General features: G+C 32.0%; 1 protein-coding gene across 2 annotated transcripts in view; it reads right to left on the bottom strand.

The window, feature by feature from the left end:
• The window catches only part of LOC132911159 (uncharacterized), a 326,329-nt gene extending 312,401 nt beyond the window's left edge, over window positions 1-13,928 (bottom strand). For both annotated transcript variants that reach the window (XM_060967569.1, XM_060967568.1), the window contains exon 1: window positions 13,745-13,928. The gene's annotated coding sequence lies outside the window, so the exon portion shown is untranslated. The remainder of the gene's footprint in view (window positions 1-13,744) is intronic.
• Window positions 13,929-21,264: the final 7,336 nt, after the last annotated feature.

Genomic DNA, 21,264 nt, shown 5'->3' with positions numbered 1-21,264 from the left:
AACAAATGTACAATTAGTTAATACCAAAAGTAGAACACCGTATTTATATTTTTTATGGAAAGTAAATCAATTATTTATTTCTTCCATTTCGTCTTAAACTTTTGTCCGCTACTGTAACTTATATCTATACGTATCGAGCGTAACTGTCTATGTCTATAAAGTTGTTGGACTAAAGTGTATATTTTAACCTGTTACTTCAGTGTTATAATCAGTCCAACCATCTCTATTATCCTAAACGAAATAGGGGATCGATGATTTCGTGGCGTCGATTATCGTAAAGAGAATTTACGACTCCCGTTGACGCCATCTACCGCGAACGCGTCTCTCCGCGAACGGTTTAATGCAAGTTTATGAAAAACAATCAATGTTATGAGATACGAAGAACGAAGAAGAAATAAAACTGCAAAGGATTTTCTATGTTCCGTCAAAGAAATTCAGCGGAAAATTTATAATATAAGAAATCAGGTAAAGTACATATTATAAAGTAAATAAAGTTAAATACATAATGTTATTTGAATATTAAAATTGCAGATGTCACAAAAACTAAAAATGTGTAAAAGAAGGAAAAGATGACAACGGAATAGGTTTCCAATTGGCCTTACTTTGGTGCCTTGAAATTTTTAATATTAAATATAAATTTAACTGAATCGTCGTACATAAAGGCATCGATGACTATTGTAAGTAAAAAAAGTTCATACATTATTTTTTCACTCGTTTGTTGGATGCATTATAAAGAAATGCCAATTACATATGTATATATTGCCGTATGATGTCATAAAAAATTCTTTGAATTATCTCTTACCTCTTTTTAAGAATATGTGTAATTATTCCGGTTTCCACGATTCAACAGAAGAGAAACATTTTCAGAAATGCTTTCGTTACGCAAAAGCCTGGTATTATTTCATGATAATGTTGATCTTCAGAATCGATCAATGTTGGATTCAAGTAATGTGTATGCGAGGAACTTGAGTTCAATAAAAAGTTATGAAACGTACATATCGCTAGATCAATATTTGTTACAATTTCTGGCTCGACGTTCATATTCATATTCGTTTATTTTCGTAAAACTCAATATTTGTTAGCAATTATTTCAAAGGAATTTTCGCTATACGACGTACTGTAGATAATCTGTAGTTAAAAATACGGTTTAGCACGGGTTCGTTTCAAAATGGACAAGGTTTTACTATATATGACTACGTTGTAAACGCGATATCAATGACAAAACAATACGAAACAGTAAGAATTCTGCATTAGGGAGATGTACAGTGCTTTGTTCCAATCCATCGCTTAATGAACAATTCTGGAAAATTCTCCAGTAAAATATAAATAAATTTATTTTCCGCATCAACCACAGCTAACAATTATAGTTGTTCTAATGACTTTCAGAATGTTTTAGGTACTTCATTACAATATGTTTACCATTTATAGCACCTAAACAACGATTCCATCGACGAAAGGAAGATTCCATCGACGATAGAAAGCTTCAGGATATTGAAACCAGTCATTTTGTTGTAGTTGGAAGTTGACAAAATATTTCTAGAGTGCTTTTATAATATTATATTTTAAACTAAGAACAATCAACTATTCAAATAAATTAACTTTTCACAATTAACAATTATGTTTAACCATAAATTATCTATATAAAAACATTACTTTTTAGGATGAAAATACAGAAAATGTAATCGAATGTATAAACGACTCTGTGGATGGTACGTGACGTTGAAATGAAAATCCTTAAAATTAGATTTTAATAAAGCAAAGCTGAAGAGCGAGATACGTAGAATAATTTTTTAAATACTTAGCTCGGAAATTAATTGATTTGAAAGATTTTTCGAATTCAAATTTATGGAACTTATCGTCTGGAAGGCAGAGACTCGACGCAGTATCCTTGTCTTTACGTATATCGAGCTTAAAAAAGTAGAGACGCTTTTGAAGTGGATGTGTGTCAGAGTCCTTTTGCACAATTAAGCTAATATTATTAGTCGGGACAAGTCACGAGTCACAAATTAGCACTGGTAGTAAATTTTCCTGCGGAATAGTAATAGAATCAGCAATAAATTAAATGTAAAATTAAACAAAGTAATTAAAAAGTCTCGTTCAAATTCATGATCAAGCAGCTTTTCGACAAATTCACCTAAAATTATAAGAGGCAAATCTATGTATAACGTTAACTTACCAATTAATTAATTATTAATAAACAAACTGTTAGTTGATAAATTACGCAAAAAACGAATCAGATCATGCATTATTCGAAAGCGTCTGATTTCCTCCAATGAAATTCCTTCCCATTTTTTACCATTCCGAAATTATAACTAGGACGAATTTCCTATGGGATACCTTGTACATGTGTTTAAATATCCATTACATCTTACACCTCATCACGCAACCGAATATTGCGTTTCAATGTTACATCAAAAACTTGATAAAATATACAATTCCACGATTCCTAATATTTTTTTCATTTCTGCATACGAGGATGTTACGCATCAGATGTTGTCAAATGTAACAGGAAACGCGTTGTGCGTGACTAAACTACATTATGAGTTCTTATTGGAAGCACGTACAAAGCGGAACATGCTAAATCTTTTTCATGTTTGCAAATACAGGGTGCGTTACATAAAAATACTTGGGACGAGTTACGTCTTGAATTTGGTAAAAGATAGAGAAAAATTGTTAAGAGGAAAGTTGAATATAGCAACGTTTATTTTTCTGCAATTTCACTTTCTTTCTAAGTGCAACGATACATCCAAAAAATGCAGATGCACTCTTTTTTAATGGAATCGCATATTTTTTTATTAGTATCAATTCTTTAGAAAATTCTGCGTGAAAAATTATTAGCGTCCTATGTTTAAAAAACCGATACTTCGTGAAGTGCCTCTCGTTTTTGATAAATCGTATATTTATTATATATTAAATTTTTACTAACCGTACATTTGCAATAAACCTGGTAATTTGTACATACATTTTCGAATGTCTTTCAAATTTTACAATCACGATAGTCGTGTTGGCACCCCGCTGGGGATAGCCATCCACATGCTATATTTATTTTTATTTTATTTTTTTTCTTCACCAATAAAATATAACACTTTACCAAATGTCCATAAGGATAAATTGTAAAATAACCAAAATAAAAATAAAAAAAAAAAAAAAAAAAACGATAGTCGTGTCTTATTCCAATGTCAACGAAACTTCAAGAAGTTCAAAAGAGTTCAACAAATTTCAAAAGATTTTTTAATAATGCTCATAATATATCCATAAAAAAATACTATGGTACGTTTTTTTTTTTTCATTTTATTTTGGTTTTTTTACAATTTGTCCTATGGACATTTGGTAAAGTGTTATATCTTGTTGGTGAAAAAAAATAAAATAAAATAAAAATAAATATAGCATGTGGGTGGCTACCCCCAGCGGGGTGCCAGCTTCGTTTTTTCTAAGTTATATCTTTTATGATACTATGGTACGTGTTCGAATATTTTCATAAACTACTGTATGTCTATGTGTCTAGTCTAGTAATCTAATCTAGTAATCTAGAAATCACAAGTAATCGAACATTTATTATGTTTGTCGGCAACGGCGCGACGAGTTTGAAATCTTTGTACCATGCCTCCGTGTGATTGCTATTGAGCGAAGCAGTCCTCGTTTGATTCGATCGCAAATAATCCTGTAAATCTCTCGTACGAAAATAACCTATTCCCGAGTTACCAATTTCCACTGGAATAAGTTTGAAGCGTTATTCGTAAAAGTAATTGCACTTGTATCGTTCGTTGTATCGTGAAACAATCGTGTTCGTTCTTTATTTATTTCTTTTTTTCTTTTTTTTCTATACGTGGGGAAATCCTCATGGACACCCCCGCCCACCCTGCTTGAAAGCGGCGGGGTAGTGTCGAACTATACCGACTAAAACCCCACGGTGGACCGCCCGACGCTCAGCTGCGATGCCCGCGACCCATTATCTTTATTTATTTATTGTGCGGTATCTATTTCGCACACAATTGAATAAAAAGTCTCTTTACCTTCTGTTACGTCTGGCGACACTCTACCTACACCAGGCTACACACCGCGGGCAAAATGGCAACCAGATGTCCGCACATCTTTACTGCGTACCCTCAATAGCCTTAAGGACCTACTATAAATCTCAGGAATTTCTAGCTAAGGTCTTTCAGACCGAGCAAACATCTCTTTAGTAATTCGTTTTCTAAAAGCTTATTGCTTACTACGGGAAGATACGGAAAAGTTAGTTTTCTCACGTATGATACTTCCCACTCGCCACTTTCTCTCGGGGACTGTTAACACCCTTCCTCACCCACCAACCTAGAAAATTAGCCAATTGACAGCGAAGTTTATTTCCCTCACTCTCCCAACGAAAACTTATCCTTAACAAATCAGTTCTTCTCGTGTCCTTAGATCCACCTATCGCAAGCTTTCCTCCGCAGCATCATCTTCACAGAAAGTTAGTCCTTAGACATTTTTTGAACCGTCGTCATCTAAGCTTACGTCGCGTATTCTACACTGTAACCTTGTCTAGCAATCGAAACCTAACTGTACTTTATCAATTTATATATTTCTAGTTAATAAGTTGTTTGAATAAACTTTAATTTATGCTGGTAATTCAGTGTATGCTCAATCGAACCACCCCTATTATCATAACAGAAATCAGGGGATCGATCAGTTCGTGGCGCCGATTATTTAATCGTAACGGGAATTTACGACTCTCGTTGACGTGCTATCTCGTGCTATCGGGTCTCTCCGCGAACAGTCGAAACACCTTCCGTCGCATGGAATCATGGTCATCTTTTTCCTAACTCTAGATCATCCAGAATCCGGCTAACTGATAGATTCGTGGTTATCGTAATTTCGTTCGCGTTGGATTCTCCACCGGAAGATGTAAACTGTCAATATGAAAGACTCGTATTATTTAAATGCGTCATATATAGTCACGGAGATTAAATGAAAATATTTTAAAAACTTGTTTACTTCTATTACGTAAAACTGATAGAACTTTATATATTTTTCGCCTATTATCTTCACACTTTGAGAATCTTTCGACATAAGAAACCAAGAATTGTGTTTATTTGTTTACAAAACACTATTGAGATACTAACGTCTTTCGCTCTATTTTTCAAACTTAAAAGCTACGATACTTATTATCCTTTCTAGCAATGCGATCTTTTCAAAATTTACGATATCTGTTCCTATATGCGTGTTCGTAAGGCATACAGTGACGTCTTCCGCGATTTTCCAGATTCTTATTTTTCAAATGTCGCAGCCCTATTCGCTTACAGTATAGAATAGGCACAAAAATTTCATAAAACAGCGTATATTACCATTGTACAGGGCATATAAAAAGTAAATGTAAAAATCATCATCACGTGATTCTACACCTCTGGATCAGTGGAAATTTTCAAAAAGTTCATGTAAAATTAACTTTGAAGAGGCCAAAATTTTCTTATCCCTACCTATTCTACTCATCATGTGGATAAAAAAATCTCTAAGGAACCATGGACAACTCAACCGTTCTCTTCGAACAAAATGTTAAAGTTGGTTAAAGTTCCACTAGTTTTTGAACTCACTTTGTTTGTAATGTGCTTACATTCTGCAGTTAGATGCAGGGAAAATAGCATTTGTTGTTGCACGTACATATCCCAGATCTAGCATTATATATCCTTTATCTTCTTTTTTCTTTTTCTCTTCTGTCTATTTAACCTCGAACTCGCATTTCTACATTTTCATCAAGTTTTTCTCCAAGATTATATATTGGCCTTGTATGATAAAAGTCACATTCAATCGGATGTGGTAATTGTTCTAAAGAAAAATCCACTGCAAGTTGGCGAATAGGCTGACTACGGTGAGATGGAGTATCATCACGTACGAAATAGGTAGCATTACACGTCATCGGTGAAGACAAACCGATGAGACTAGTAATATGATTCCCAATAATTATTCATTGAATCTTTCAACCATTTTATATGGATTTTTCTGAGCCCATTTTGGCATTTTGTTCATTAAGGACGATACTACTTAAGAAACTGTTCTCATTTCTAAATAACACACGTTTCGAAAAGCGCGGTTCACGATGCAGCTTGTGCAGCATCCAAAGTAAAAAGCTTTGTCGAACGGAATTGTCGTGCGACTGGAGTGTTTGGCCGCGGCAAATTTTATGAAATTGCATATATTCTCATCGTATTCGTCGGATTGTTATACGACTGATTTCCGCTTGGCGAATTATTTTAGTTTTATTTTATTTTATTTAAAGAATTATTTTAAGCCCAACAGTGAATAAACAGGACCAAAGCGATAATTAATCTGCTCTTCTTCGCGCCAATTCATGCAGGGTTGACCTGCTTTCGGATAACGCAATATTAATTCTCGATCACCGAATTGTTAACATAGACGCTGAAAATCGCATTGTTACGGAATATCTTTTGCACGTAGAAATCTTCCATTATTCCTGTATTCTGACATATTTCGCGAGCTAATCTGTAATTTCCTGCTGTTTCGCAAATAGCGCACTACTGTTTCATTAAATGTGAATATATGTATATGTAAACACACAATGAGTAAATTATATTTAAGAGTAATTAAAATTTTAACGGTTAAGTTACGATCCTTAGATGATTCCTCAGAGACTTGTTATTCTCACGATGAATAGAACACGGTGCAATAAAAGAAAGTTTAATCTTAAAAATTTTTTACAAATACCTTTTTTACAAACCTTTTTTACAAATCTCCACTAATCCAGAAGTGCAGAATCAAGCAACGGTGGCTTTCACACATATTGTTTATTACACAGCTTGTCACAAAAATATTCGATCAACGCAATAAATAGATTTGACTGTAGAATTCTGTATTTCAAATAAATGTACAAAGGGTACAAAGGATACAAAGGATACAAAGCATACAAAGGTCTGTTATGCTGTGCTACAACATAGTTTCTAAGTGACTAAAATACAAAAAGATTTTATATTTTCTGCTTGTGTAGATAATAAAAGAGAAACGAAAGAATAGCGAATTTTTGCGGTCAAACATGATCGAACGCGATATATAATTAAACGCATAAAACTAATATAATATTTTTTAATCTCTTCAATAAATGTGGCATATTAAAAGTAATTATTTTCAAATAATCAATATTGTTGCATTATAATTTTTCTATAGAATATTCTTTAATTCTTCCTATAAATTTTGAATAATTTCACAAACTTTTTTCAAAACATTCGGCACGTACGATTTACAGCTTCTAACAATTGTAAATTCAGAACCTCGAGGATTATTCTCACAAAATACTAGGTCGCTTTCACACTGTTTAAGTCTTACTTATTGGCTTATTGCCGTGGAAACGGTAATGAAAATTGGCCAGTCTGTCGTTGGCACTCAAATTCATTCTTATCTATACATATATTTTCGTCGCGGCAGCTCAGCCATTATCGCTGAAGTACTGGCATTTAGATCATCTTTCTGTAATTAGTATCGATTAGATGAGCCCAATTTCTTCCGTTTTCTATCATCTTTCGTCGTTTTTCAACCAATTTCATATCCCTTTCCCTTTCCAGCTATGATGATGATGATGGTGGTGGTGGTGAGGATGATGATGATGATGATGATGATGATGATGATGATGATGATGATGATGATGATGATGATGATGATGATAACAGAGTCGAACCTTGGTAACTCCAATCTCAAGGGAAGCGCTATAATCTCCTAGAGTGGAGATTGTATCTCATTGAATTTTTCGACTACACATCGAAAGTTTTTATTTGTATATCATGCGTGTTACACAAAACATTTTGAAATTTTGTTAACACTGTGATAAGACGCGATTACCATGATTACATTGATAAAATTTGGATCCAATCTAAAGAGATATACAGTCCAGCTTATAATACTGATGGTGCTATTGGATACTAACGAGGAAATGGCGAGAATTGCGAAATCTTGAATAAGTTGGGTGTATGTGCATTTGATGCTTTAAGTTGATGATGAAACAGTTCCAAAGGATTTGAGTATGTGGCCCTTTGCTTTCGAAAAATTAATTGAGAAATTTTCTTCTTGATGCAGCAATTTCTTTGCTTTTACACGTCTCTATTACAATTTCTGTCTGCAATATTGTAAAAATATGCCGGAGCACTATAACAAATAAAAATAATCGAAAATTTATCAAAATAAATCGTAAAAATAAAAAAGTACATAGTATTAATATTACGAGAGTTTATAAAGTAGGATATAGAGAAACTCATCAAGTTCTCCAGAACAAATCACTAACACTCAAATACTTACGGCTGTTTTATCTAAATCTAGATCAACCTAAAATATCATTGTTATCACTTTGAAAGATCTATTAATATTATAAACGATTGCATGTTTAAATATTCTTGTAATCTCTGCAAAATATATACTTGCACTAAATATCTTGTAGCTTGTGTACACATTTTCAGAATCGTTAAAAATTTTATCACTATAATCGTGATAGTTGCGTGTCAGTAGCGCTAATGAAATTTTAAAATGTTTCCTACAATACACGTAATATGTTCGTAAAAGGAGTATAAATATTTCCGCGAGTCACTGTATATATTCCATTAAATTTGATATATTCTATTACATCTCCAGTTTCTTTTTTAATATATTCCATTAGATTATCCAAATAGGACTCACATTTTTAGATGAAATCCGAGCCAGTAAAAGTGCGTTGAAATAAGCACAATATAGTTAGAAATAAATCGAGTTACGGAAAAGCATGTAATAATTAATTAGTCATCTGCTTTAAAATATTGATCATACTCTGATGTTTCTTTAAACTTTAAAGTGTAAAACTGATCGTTAATTATTAATTTTCTTTTACCTTACTCTTTTACTAGCTGCTTTCTTACGACACGGCTCATAATTATACAAATAAACAATAGGTGTATGATCAAAATAGATTTATAAATATTATTGATATAAATTTTGTCGATATACAATGTATTGATATACAAATATTATTGTATCGTATATTATATATTAGTATACGCTAGTGCCTGTTGTATCTACACAATAATTTATATTTATATCATTACACCATTGTTTTATATTTAAAAATGTAAAACATATTAAAACATATCGATATTAGAAGCTAAAACAATTAATCCTAAATTTGAAATGGATACAAATATTTATGAATTATGTATGTAAAACGAGAAAACCAAAAGTTAGATTTTGCAATAAAGATAACTTATTGTTAGTGTAAAGTTAAATTTTGAATAATAGTACGTATATTCGAGCTAAAGGAAGTTGTTTATCGCAAAAATGTTTTCGAAAACTAATTTACGACTTCTGTTATATTATAAAGCATTCATAAAAGACTAACACAATTGCGACCAACTTGTCCAATTGATTCTTTCTAGTTTATACTTTGCACTTTACACAGTAGAATATACACTACAAATCATAACTGCACCTTTGTGCCTGTCATGTGCGTTAGCCCGATATCCAATACTGATTTACGTTAGAATGCTAGAGAGACTATTTTTTAACGGTATTGAAAATTCAAAACAATAAAATAGCAATACACGTACATATCTCGGGGGAAATGAATGCCATTCAGTTTTATTTTGTTTTAAACCGTGTTATTAAAATCGTATACCTTTACCTTCCTGAAAATTACACAGTATATTTCTTATACTTCCTACAAACAAAAAAATATTAATAATAAGTAAAAGAAAAGAAAAAAAAAAAGGTGAAATTTCTACACCGAATGGTATTCCTTTTTTTCTCAACAATAAATATTGTTCTTGACGTACAATGTATTGTGTGAAATTCTCTATAACACACAAGATACGGTAATAGTGGAAAATGAGTATACTCGAAGGCTATCGGTATTCGAGAACTCTTACACACATGTTGCATAAATTGAAAATTGATGGAAAAGATATAAAGTATGTAGAAAAACAAATTGATAATAAAAAGACGTTAGTAAATCTGTAAGTAAGTCGATAACATACGATCCCTTTGTTTGCAAAGTGCATGCTCAGTTGACTCTCACTACACGTTCTGCGTTAGATGGGATCCATAGCGCAAGAACTAAAACATATTTTTTCTACACTAGTTCTACATAGAAATAATTGTCACATAATATATAAAATTCTCCTCATCATACCAAAGATAATGCGAACCTATGATTTTCGAGTCAATTCAAAAACTTAAACATTTGTCGATATGTCACAAATAAGACAATTAATGAACAGGAAACAACCGTAGCAAATCAGTTACATACAAATATGTACTGATCGTGTTGTTACATTTCGGACAGTAATATGCTTTTGTATCTCTAAAATTTACTCTCATACATATTCGTAGAGTGGCGTGAATAATTATAAATTGAACCCTATTTTTTGATTTGTTCATAATATTAAAACAAAAATTGACAAAATTGTTTATATAATCCATGTAATACAAAAAATCAAATAGCATCATAATATAAAAAAAGAAGGATACAACAAACAAAAATTTGCTTCTTTTAAAGTCTGGAGAAAATTAAAATTTCCTTAAAAATTGTGTTTTTAGCTGTAAAAAGATAAATTCAATGTTAATTTTGTCACTTTTTCATTCGATATTTACTGGATTTTTCATTATATTTGATTACTTTTATTAATCTGTTTTATTAATCTGCACCATCCACCAACGTATAAAAGTCTTATTTTGAATATTCAACCACGCGGATTTTATTCCTTCTTCAAGTTCAGCCACGTTTTCCGTTGGTGGCCTTCCAGCGATCGTAAACTTTTCTCGATTCTCGATCGGACTCAGATCAGAACGTAATGCTGACCATGGTAAAATAATTCTATTCCAAAATGCTGAAACCACTTTTTCCTAGTGAAGACTGCATGAATAGCAGCATTGTCTTGTTGAAAAATTCTTCTTCTGTCTTCTATTTCGCGTTATGATAGGCAATAATTCGTCATCTCACATCTCCTGATATCCTATAGCGTTCGATGTATCCTTTACGAGATCAGTTTCACTTAACATATCCAGATACGATCAGCGGTTTCTTGCAAATATTGAACGAATAATGGAGAAAATGTGTGTGAGCTTATAATTATTCGTAGCACTGTACAGGTGTAGAGTCTCTTTAAGCAATTTTATAATCGTATTATAAGAGTATCGCGTTACGATACGGAAATCGTATAACGCGGAACGTATTTCCCGTTATAGGGCATCTAATATTGTACGTACATGGGATAAATTGCATGTAATGTAATGAAACCAACTAATCTGACTTTTATTCAAGCGACTTGCAACGCATCTCAACGAAGCCATTGGATTCTGGTTTATGATAAACAGTAACAGTGAATTTACGCAGATCTCGCCAACCATGGAACACTTAATCAAACGAAACCCATAAAATCGCAAAAATAAAAAAATTTTTAACGAGATTTAAAATGATTATCTCGAAATTTAATCGAAAAAATTATTACTTTCTAAGGTGATATTGCGATAAAATGTAATTTTATTTAGAATTTATTATTACGACTGCTCACATTCGTACAAAGTGCACAATAACCATGCGAAATGTAATATAAATGTGCAAAAACTACTGTATTCCTTCCATTAAAATGACAAAATTCTGTTAAACTAAATTTCGAGAATCTATTTTTTGAATCTTACTTAAACTGCTGCAAAATGTTCTTGCACATTCAGAAATGAGTAAAAAACATAAAACAGGATAGTTAAGGATAAAGCATCGTGCGATTTTAAGTCACAAACTCTTTTTGGTATAAAATTATTCCCGCTTATCCCTCAACAAAGATGATCTCTTGTATCAAACCATTCCATTGTCATATCTTCACCGATGATCGTACTTAGGAAAAATTTCACGATAATGTTTCTCTCGTTACAACAGATGTGTAACAGCACGATTCATATGTAAATATAACAAAACATTCTCGAAACTCGAAGATTAGAATATTCGAATATAAAGGTATCGCGAATATAAAGCTCATTCCCTAAGGAAATAAAAACTTTCTCAGCATCAGTGAAATACAAAACCGTCCTTACACCTTCTTTTCCCTAATGCGACTTTGTACCCTGAAGCTCAAACCCTGAATCGCTGATAAAAGCTGCGAAACTAAATGTTCTTCGCGTTGAATAAATTAATTACAAATTGATGTCTCGTAATATTTATAAATAATATAGTGATATTCTTCTTCTATGAAAGATAAATAATGCGACGGCTAGAATTTTTAAAGCAAACCAATCTTTTTCAAAAGCTATAAAGATCAACCTATGATGTCAGTTGAGCTATAATTTATTATACTACGCGATTGCAAACAATTAATTCAAAACGAAAATGTGCTTTTTATTATGTTCAATAAGAAAACTAAATATAGGAATTTACAATACCTGTGGTACACACAACACTAATTTTATACAGAATGTTTTTAATAACACCTATTTGGATTAAAAGAAAATTTTTCAACAATTTCTTCATTTTAATTTTATAATAATTTTAAATGAGTAATTTCAAATATTTATAGACACACGCGAGCCATTGCAATTTCATTGTCCAATTCTTTGTATTATTTCTATCCTCTAAAACATGTGTTTTGCTTCCAAAATTGATTAGAAGCTCAATAAAAAAAAAAGGCGTTTTCAGAAGAAACTCTATGTCTACATCTCATAAGTAAAGAAATAACAGCATTTCATGCAAACCCTGTGATAAATGTTTTAACCCGTTAATACGAATAAATATTTTCCAACGCTTCCGTCTGTCTACCCAAGACATCCTTTTCATTAGAATTTCTATTATAGGAATGAGATTAGTATTACTAATAAAATAAAATGTTTGCTACTACGAATCTTTAAAAAATACTTCATGTCTAGAATGTAGATTTCGATTTATGTATCGAAACAGTCACTCGATTCAATTTATTCTACAATACTTCGATCAAAACGTACAAATTCAGTGCGTAACTCTTGCAACGATATTTAAAGAAAATAAAAGTATCCAACTATAGATGGATATGTACAGACGAATGCGTTTCTTGCAAGTTGTATTCCTTCCCTATTAAGCTCTCCTTTCCCTCTTCTTTCAAAGGTTTCTTTGCCTTTCGTCGCTCGCATAGGTAATCATGCAGACGTGTATCAAGATACAAATTGCACGTTTGCATACAAACAAAGGCACATAAAATGACATATAAAAATATTTTGTGTTACTCTTATTATTAGCTCAAAGTTACATCAAATTTGAAAATAAAGGTACATTTCAGTTGCGGTAGTTCTTCAAACATTTTAATAGTATGGCAAAGCACTCTTATCGCGTGAAACTTTACACCACTGCACTTTAAAATTGTAGAAATGAAGCAAATACTTCTTTGAACTACGCGACAAATGACGTTAAAAATGCGCAATATCGATGATGAGATGCAACTTTTGTAAAAATAAGATGAGATTCTAGTTGTCAGGAGGGAAGCTCACAATATGATGAAATCCATCGATTTATTATCGAATGTAAATTAATTTGTTCTGTATATAAAAACAACTATTGTCACAAAATCCACAACTTTGTAATTTAATTGAACATTGTTTCTCTGCAATACAAGTAATTACGCTTGTAGCGATAGCGGAATATGTATGGCGAATATTTGATTAAAAAATATCAAAGAACGTGTATCAAACGAAGAAATTCAAGATATTGGAGTATTCTCTGGTCTTTTTGGAAAAATACAAACGTGGACGTGTTACGAGCCGTGGAATTTGAATCGTCTCTTACCTTTGTCAGATTCTGCCAGTCGTTAGGTATCGCAAATTCTTCTTTTCCTGAATCAATCGATGTTACTTGCCGCCAAACATAACACAAAAGAACGCAAACCGACCGAGTCAGAAGAAAAGGAACCAGGAAAACGAAGCGAAGCCGCGGAAGTTCTCCACGTGACTGATGGAACTAGGTGTACGTCGCCGACGAGGAAGCTAAACAGAATACCAACCAATGCGCAAGTCCTATCCTCTCCAATGATATAGATATCTACGCTACCTTACACTCGCCAAACACCTTCGTTCTGTGTTTGCTCCTTTCATTCGGCTTGAACTTTCAAACTGCGTTACAAAAATACAAGAGGATAAGTGCATCCACGATAAGGTTGGACATTTTCAATTTGAAACGAAAATAACGAGTAAAGAAGTCAAATAGTTAATATTTATTTAAAGTGAAATAGCAAACGAGTTTATTAGAAAATAAAAAAAAATTCTTGCAAATAAACAAACTCCTACGTGAGAAATAAATTATTTCCAAAATAGATTCTCTCAGGTAATATCAGAGGATAAAGCGCAACAAATAATTATCTTTAACGCTTAAGAGAAATACCATTCGAAGGTATTCGGACATTTGCTTATTTTTGACAAGACATTTCAGGTACGAAACTAAAATTAAATTAATCTGCAACGATTTTCTTCGCCATAATCATCATAGCTACGTAAAATAATATATTATAACCCGATTAAATTGATTCGCGCAAGTCAATATCAATAACGAAACTGGCGTTTGTAATTGCCATACTTTATACAACTATCTTATTTCTTTATCTTCAGATTCTTTAATTTTTTATAAAATTAAAACAGTTATGTATTATACATGGTGAGATAGATAACTGGAACTTAAAATTTTAAACTATTAAATAGTAGAGGGTCTATCAATTTACGGTGTACGATATTGTGGGGTGAATTTTTGAGGGTGAAGAGGCTGATATCTCTATTTTTTAAGAATAGGACGGCATATTAATTGTTCTATATTCGGACAAATATTATCGAACCTAACAATTTTTACCTAAAACATCCTTTTTATTTCGCATAGTTAAAGAATTATAGCGGAAATTACTCTACGAAATGGGAGCTCCACGAAGATGCCAAAGATATGAAAAGAAATGTATTCTACTTTGAAAATAATTTTTCAAATAGGTCACCTGATTTAACACCACATAATTTTTTATGGAGCTACGTAAAGTAAAAAGTGATGGCAACGTTACCAACTATGAAGGGGACTATGAAAAGAAAGATTCACACCGCCTATAAATCCGTAACTCCAACAATGTCATCATGCTCGTACAGCTATTATCACTAGAATAAATGCATATTCGGAAGATGATGGACAACTCTTCGACGACATAAATTTCAAAGTAAAATATATTTGTTTAGATATCTTTCGACGCCTCCGTGGAGTTCCCTTGTGTAAGTTATTTTCTCCCATAACTCCTTAACTATGCAAAAAAAAAAAAAAAAAAAAACAAAAAAAAATACCGAAATAAAAAAGGTAAAAATTGTTAGCTTTATTTTTGGTGACAAATATAGCGCAAACAAGTCGTTTTGCGCTGCAATACACGCGTAATTTTGTAAAATAATATTGAAATATTCAAACTATCGTATCTCTGCCAATATTGAAGATATATAGATAATTAAAAGCGCGTTAAGCTCCGCTTCTAGTGACGAATGCAGCGTATATAGGTCGTCTCCTCTTAGAACTAAACTGGATCACGTGTGTTACAATGCGCAATTTTGTAAAAAATGATTTAAATACTGAAATTAACATATCATCTCCATTGCTACTACAGATCTGTCTAAATATTGAATAAATGATACGCCTGCTACTAGTAAATTAATATATATTAATATTAATATCATTCTGAAAAAATAGGGGTGGCACCGTTTCCGCCCCTAAGAAACTCGCGCACACAATATCTTACACCCTAAAATGTTAGGTTGGGGTTATTTATCATTATTTACTCATCATTTAACTCACCATTTTACAGCTGAAAATTTCAGTGTTGATATCAACAGCAGCTGTGGAGGAGACAGCTTGTAACATTCTAGCAGTCACGCCTTGTACATGCTGGAAATATGTATACATAAAATATATATACTGAAAGTCGTGAAAGACTGTATTTTTGGCATTTGTATCCGTTTGTAGTTTATAGCGGCGTCGATAGATTTCGATGAAATTTTCGGCGTTTACATAACTGGCATAAATCTTTAAAATGTGCTGTTTAAATTTCCATTACCAGCGTAGATAAAAAAAATTATAAAACATGACCTTTGCTTTTCTCTTCGCTATTCCGATTAAAAGAGGGTACTCTAGTCTAGAAATTTAAAAAAATCGAAAATTTTTGTTATATTTCCAAAGTTTAGACATTCAAAAGTATGTCATCAAAGGGATTTTTCACAATTCCAATTATTTACCGAGTTACAGCGATTTTGGTGACGCGGCAACTAAACTGGTCCGACCGGAACAAATCGACCAAAAAGCAAAAAGCTGTGGCTGAGGGCGCTATCGATGAATTTGTCCATGAAAATCCTCCTCCAAATGACGATGTATTGAAAGTTATAAAGCCAATCTCTGAAAGTTTATCTGCAAATACCTTGTTAGAACGATGTTTGGGTTCTGAAACTCAGAATAATAACGAATCGTTAAATTCTTTGATATGGACCTTTGCTCCAAAACACATTCATACAGGAACGCGGACCATTGAAATTGCTACTTTTCTCGCTGTTAGTATATTTAATGAAGGTTTTATACCCATTTTAAAAGTACTGAACGTTATGGGAATCACGATTGGTCGAGAAGCCCACGCGTTCGCTGTCAAACGGGACGAAACTCGGATCGAACGCTCTGAAATCCGAGCTTCGGATGCTTCAAAGGAAGCCAGGACTGCTCGTCTACACGAACGAACTTCAGAGAATGAACATTTTGAAGTGGAGGAAGGTCCATTGTATGGAGCGGGAATCGCCGATTGAAATAATCTAAGTATACCGTACCATTATCTGAGTATAATTGCGTGGAACTTTACTCAAAACTTTAAACGCGTTTCTTTCGAAACTACTCTTTTCAAGCTGGTGTACACGATATCTCAATTTCTACCGAACCGATTTATTTGAAATTTTGCATGAACCTTCTCTACACATCCCTCTGTCGCTTAACTATTTTTTTTAACTATTTTTAAAAAATTTAAAACTCTTAAAAAAAGTGAACAAAATTTTTTCCCAAACGGTTGCCATTTTGTAAAAAAAATTTTTTGGACTTTTCCGACGTAGGAGCGATAGCGACACCTTTACTGATTAAGAATCCATTGGATCTTTTGTTTCAGATGACCAGAAGGTTGGAACCATGCACGCCAGGACATCCCTTTTTTGGAACGCCCACTTTACCAGCCGATAAATTTTGGAGTTTTTATTTTTTTTTTATTTTTTATGTATTCTTAAAATATAAATAAACGAATGATAATTATGATATGATAATTATTATATTAAATAACGAATGATAAAAAATAGATAATAAAAATATTCTTTGTTTTTTTTTTACAGAGCTCGAAAAAACGCCCGAAATTCGTGCCTCTAGACTAGAATATCCCCTGAATTGCAATTCTTTCAAAAAAAATTTTTTGCGTCATCTAATAAACAAATCCTACTAACCTCTCAAAACGATTCAAGTCGTTTGGTCCAATATTAAAAAAGATATTCTCCTTTAAAAAGCGCAAAAATACTTTCTTCATCTATTGCAAATATATATATATATATATATATATATATATATATATATATATATATTTGGAAACATATATTTAAGGAAACATATCTCGAAGCTTGTCTTTGAAACAATTTCACCGAAATTGTACATGTCAAATAAGATAACAAATATTAAGGGGCTATGCAACCATGTCGGCTTCAAAATGTCGAAATTCTGTCTTTCTGCATCTTTTTAAAGTTCGATGTGTGTAGAATACTATGGTAGAATGGTATTTTGAAATTTTTAAGCATGGCAACGTTATAATATTGAAGACGACAGCATTCTTTTATTTTAGCGAAAGCTTCACTTTAAGCTTTAAACGCGTTTTTTCGAAACTTTGCTTTTCGGTCTTGCAGATCCCCGAACTTTTCATCCGATTAACTTGATATTTTTACACATTATTCTGCGTAACATTATCTGCAATATAGCGTACAATTGTTTTGATATCTTAATCAGTTGAATTTTTATAAACAAAATATTGTTCTTAACAAGCCGCGACTTTCTTGCTTTTCAAAATTATAGAAAACTCACACGCTACATTGGAGACAATCTATTTTTGTATAAGTTTGCACATCATTTTTGTACCTTTTACAATCCAGTCATATTTGCCGTTGGATGTACGCAAACAAGGTTCCACTGGATATGGAGTCAGATAATGTTGTGCTACTGTGCCATTTTGTGATTTTGCGTAATAGAAAAAATATAAACATAGAGTTAAGATGTCGCTTAAAGACTCCTATAAAAATCTTGATCCTTTACCAAATACTTGAAAGCGAAAAAGATGTTAGATTTACCCTACTTTTTTTAAGCTTCTAAGATTGTATATCCCTTTACTAAAATTTATGTTTTAAACATATTATTATTTAAATAATGGCAAATAGCAAATAAACTAAAACTTATTATCATATTAAGATACAAAAGAGGGCTTAAAAAGACGTCCTGTAATTTAAGAAGTACCATAATATTAATACTATAGTACTAAAATACTAGCCCATAAAATACGTTTATCTTAACAGGACCTACTTACACAGGAATTTTTAGAAATATGCCTTTTTGGCGAAAAATTTTGTTATGAAAATGTCTGTAAAAAATATTTTCAACCAATCGAAAAATCTCTATGTACTACGGTAGCTTTTGTCATGTAGGAAATGAAAATTTTTGTTCATACGAGTTCAGAAATACAGGGAAAACCGATTTACAGCTTAATTTCAGGAAACTCATTGTGCAGCTACTTCGACGTCGTTATTTTGTTGAAAATAAATTAAGAAAGGTACCTTTTTCTACATGTTGACATTTACATGATAAATCTCACAAAAATATTTTCTATCGAATTATTTAAAAGAAAAAAGTTGCAAGGAAAATTTACTGATTTTCATACGTCCAAAATGCTAAGCATCCTTAATATAGATTTCTTAAAGTTGTATTAATATTACTAAAAAAACGACGTACTGGAATACGATATCGATTTATATTCACTTTGGTACACAATCTGCCATCTTATATTAAAATTGTTGATAAAATTCCAACGGTATTATATTCTGGTAACTTCAAAGCCTTCTTTGCTTTTAATAAGTGAAAACCTAACGGCAACCATACGAAGAGAATAAAATTACAAATCCATTTTCGTCAATTTTTGTGACTGTTCTGTCAGTTGGTAGTTACAAAGAAGTATTTTAATATGAATATATGCAGTTGGAGAGGGAGTAATCTGATAGCAGCCACATGCAGATACGTCAATGCGTCAATGCGGACATGGGCCGATATAAGCGAAACGAAAGAATATTTCATATAATAGGTTTTTAAAATAAATGTATGGAAAGAAAAATAGAGAACTATTTGAAATTGACGTATTGGAAAAGTGTGATCTTTAATCTGAAATTCAAATTAGCTTTAAAAGTCAGAAATATGTCTTGCGAAAACTCATGATGCATTAAAAATTATATATAAAATTTACTAAATTTCTCGCTCGAAATATTTTCCTATCTAATAATTTAGAACTGTATTGCTAACATAAAACTGTGCATATACTGTTTGAAAAATAATGATCGTAATCGTTAGTTTTATTAGACTACTAAAAAACCTAAAAATTGACCACTTGATTCTTTTTCTTCTTCGAAATAAGAAATGCTTAGGCCCTAGCTAAAACCTATGTAATACAATTTCTATTTTATTAGTTATTAATTTATTTATTTATCTGTTACATATGTATCGAAAGGATTAAAATGATAAGTATAGGAAATTACTATAAAAGAAGCGTATTAATATAACCAAATATTTTGTTTCGTATTTCAAAAATTATATGTCCGTTTATTAAATAAATCAATAATTAAGTAAATAAGAAATAAAGGTGAACTTGTAAAAAGCCACTTTCTCTTCGATTTCAATGATTTTGAAATATATTGCGAAGCTTTACATTTTGAATAATTATTTCCTGCGCAGATAAACGGCAGTCAATTTTATTTGCCGAGATATTGGTAAAAGCCTGCTAGACATTAAATCCTGCCCATGTGTGTGTATCCGTGACAGATTCGCAAGCATAGCCAACACGTTCGTCGCTTCGTTCGCAGCTTGGCGATCTGTTATCATCCATCAACCATCGATCTCCTTATCTAAATATTATACTTTTCGAATCTAAATAAACAGCTTCTACGAAAATCTCGTTCACAACTGCACATGCAAGTGTTCCGACTGGTGACGCAATGCAAGGTAAATAGTATATGAATAATATACATTTTTTATGTTTTTATATATTTGTTACTATCGCTACTAACAGTCTCGTGTGTGTATAACTGCGACAACATTTGTCATTATTCATTATTAAATTTGTAATTACTTTTACAATTAATCTGTTACCATTTCACACAAGCGTTAGCTGAATCGACAAAGATAACTCAAACCCAAATCCAAAGCATTGATGATATTTATTTTTCATTGGCTGATAACAAATATTTTTTGCAGACTGTAATGAACCGAGTCTTTGTCAGAAGGATCGGCGGTATACTCAAGCTCGCTCAACTCTCATTTATACATATATACTATAAGCAAGAGATGAGAATTAGGTTCGGCTTACCTTTTATTTTATGCAACCAGTAATTAATACTGATGCATACGGCGCCACTGTAATGGTACCGATAATTTTTTGCCAATATCTCGAAAACTGAGAGTCCGGTGGTTACACGCATAGGAAAAAGTTGTTCAGAATCATATCGGCAACAAAATATTCAAAAATCGTGGAAATCAGTGAGGAGGGCAAACTTCTTACCATAATTACCGTTGGTTGACAGAGGACACAGAAATGATCGTAATGCTGCGATGTATCAGATAAATCATTACATAGTTTATTAGAACATCGAGAATTGAATTAACACATATCGTAAGATTTAGTATACAGATGTATAGTTAATTGTAATATTAAATTCCAAGTAAATTGCAGGCTTAATTGCAAAGCTTAATAAGGCATATAATATCTTTTTAATTTTCAAAAATGTTCAGTTGGAAAATTTTGCAGTAAAATTTGATTTGTAGTATTCTATTAGTAAAAAAATTTGCATTTAAAAAATTACTGTTCAACAAGCTTATACTTTCATTTATAGAATCGAGTGAAAAACGAGCAGTTATTGCAATTGGGAGATCAAAATAAAAATTGGAGCATTAAACTTGGAATTTTAAACAGTTATACCATAATACGGTTGAATATAGTACAAAGTACGTACATGTTACGGAAGTATAGAATTCTATAC

Source organism: Bombus pascuorum, chromosome 10, assembly GCF_905332965.1.
Source record: "Bombus pascuorum chromosome 10, iyBomPasc1.1, whole genome shotgun sequence".
Classification (NCBI taxonomy): Eukaryota; Metazoa; Arthropoda; class Insecta; order Hymenoptera; family Apidae; genus Bombus; species Bombus pascuorum.
The sequence above is the reverse complement of the archived record's forward strand: the minus strand, read 5'-3'. Positions and strand labels throughout refer to the sequence as shown.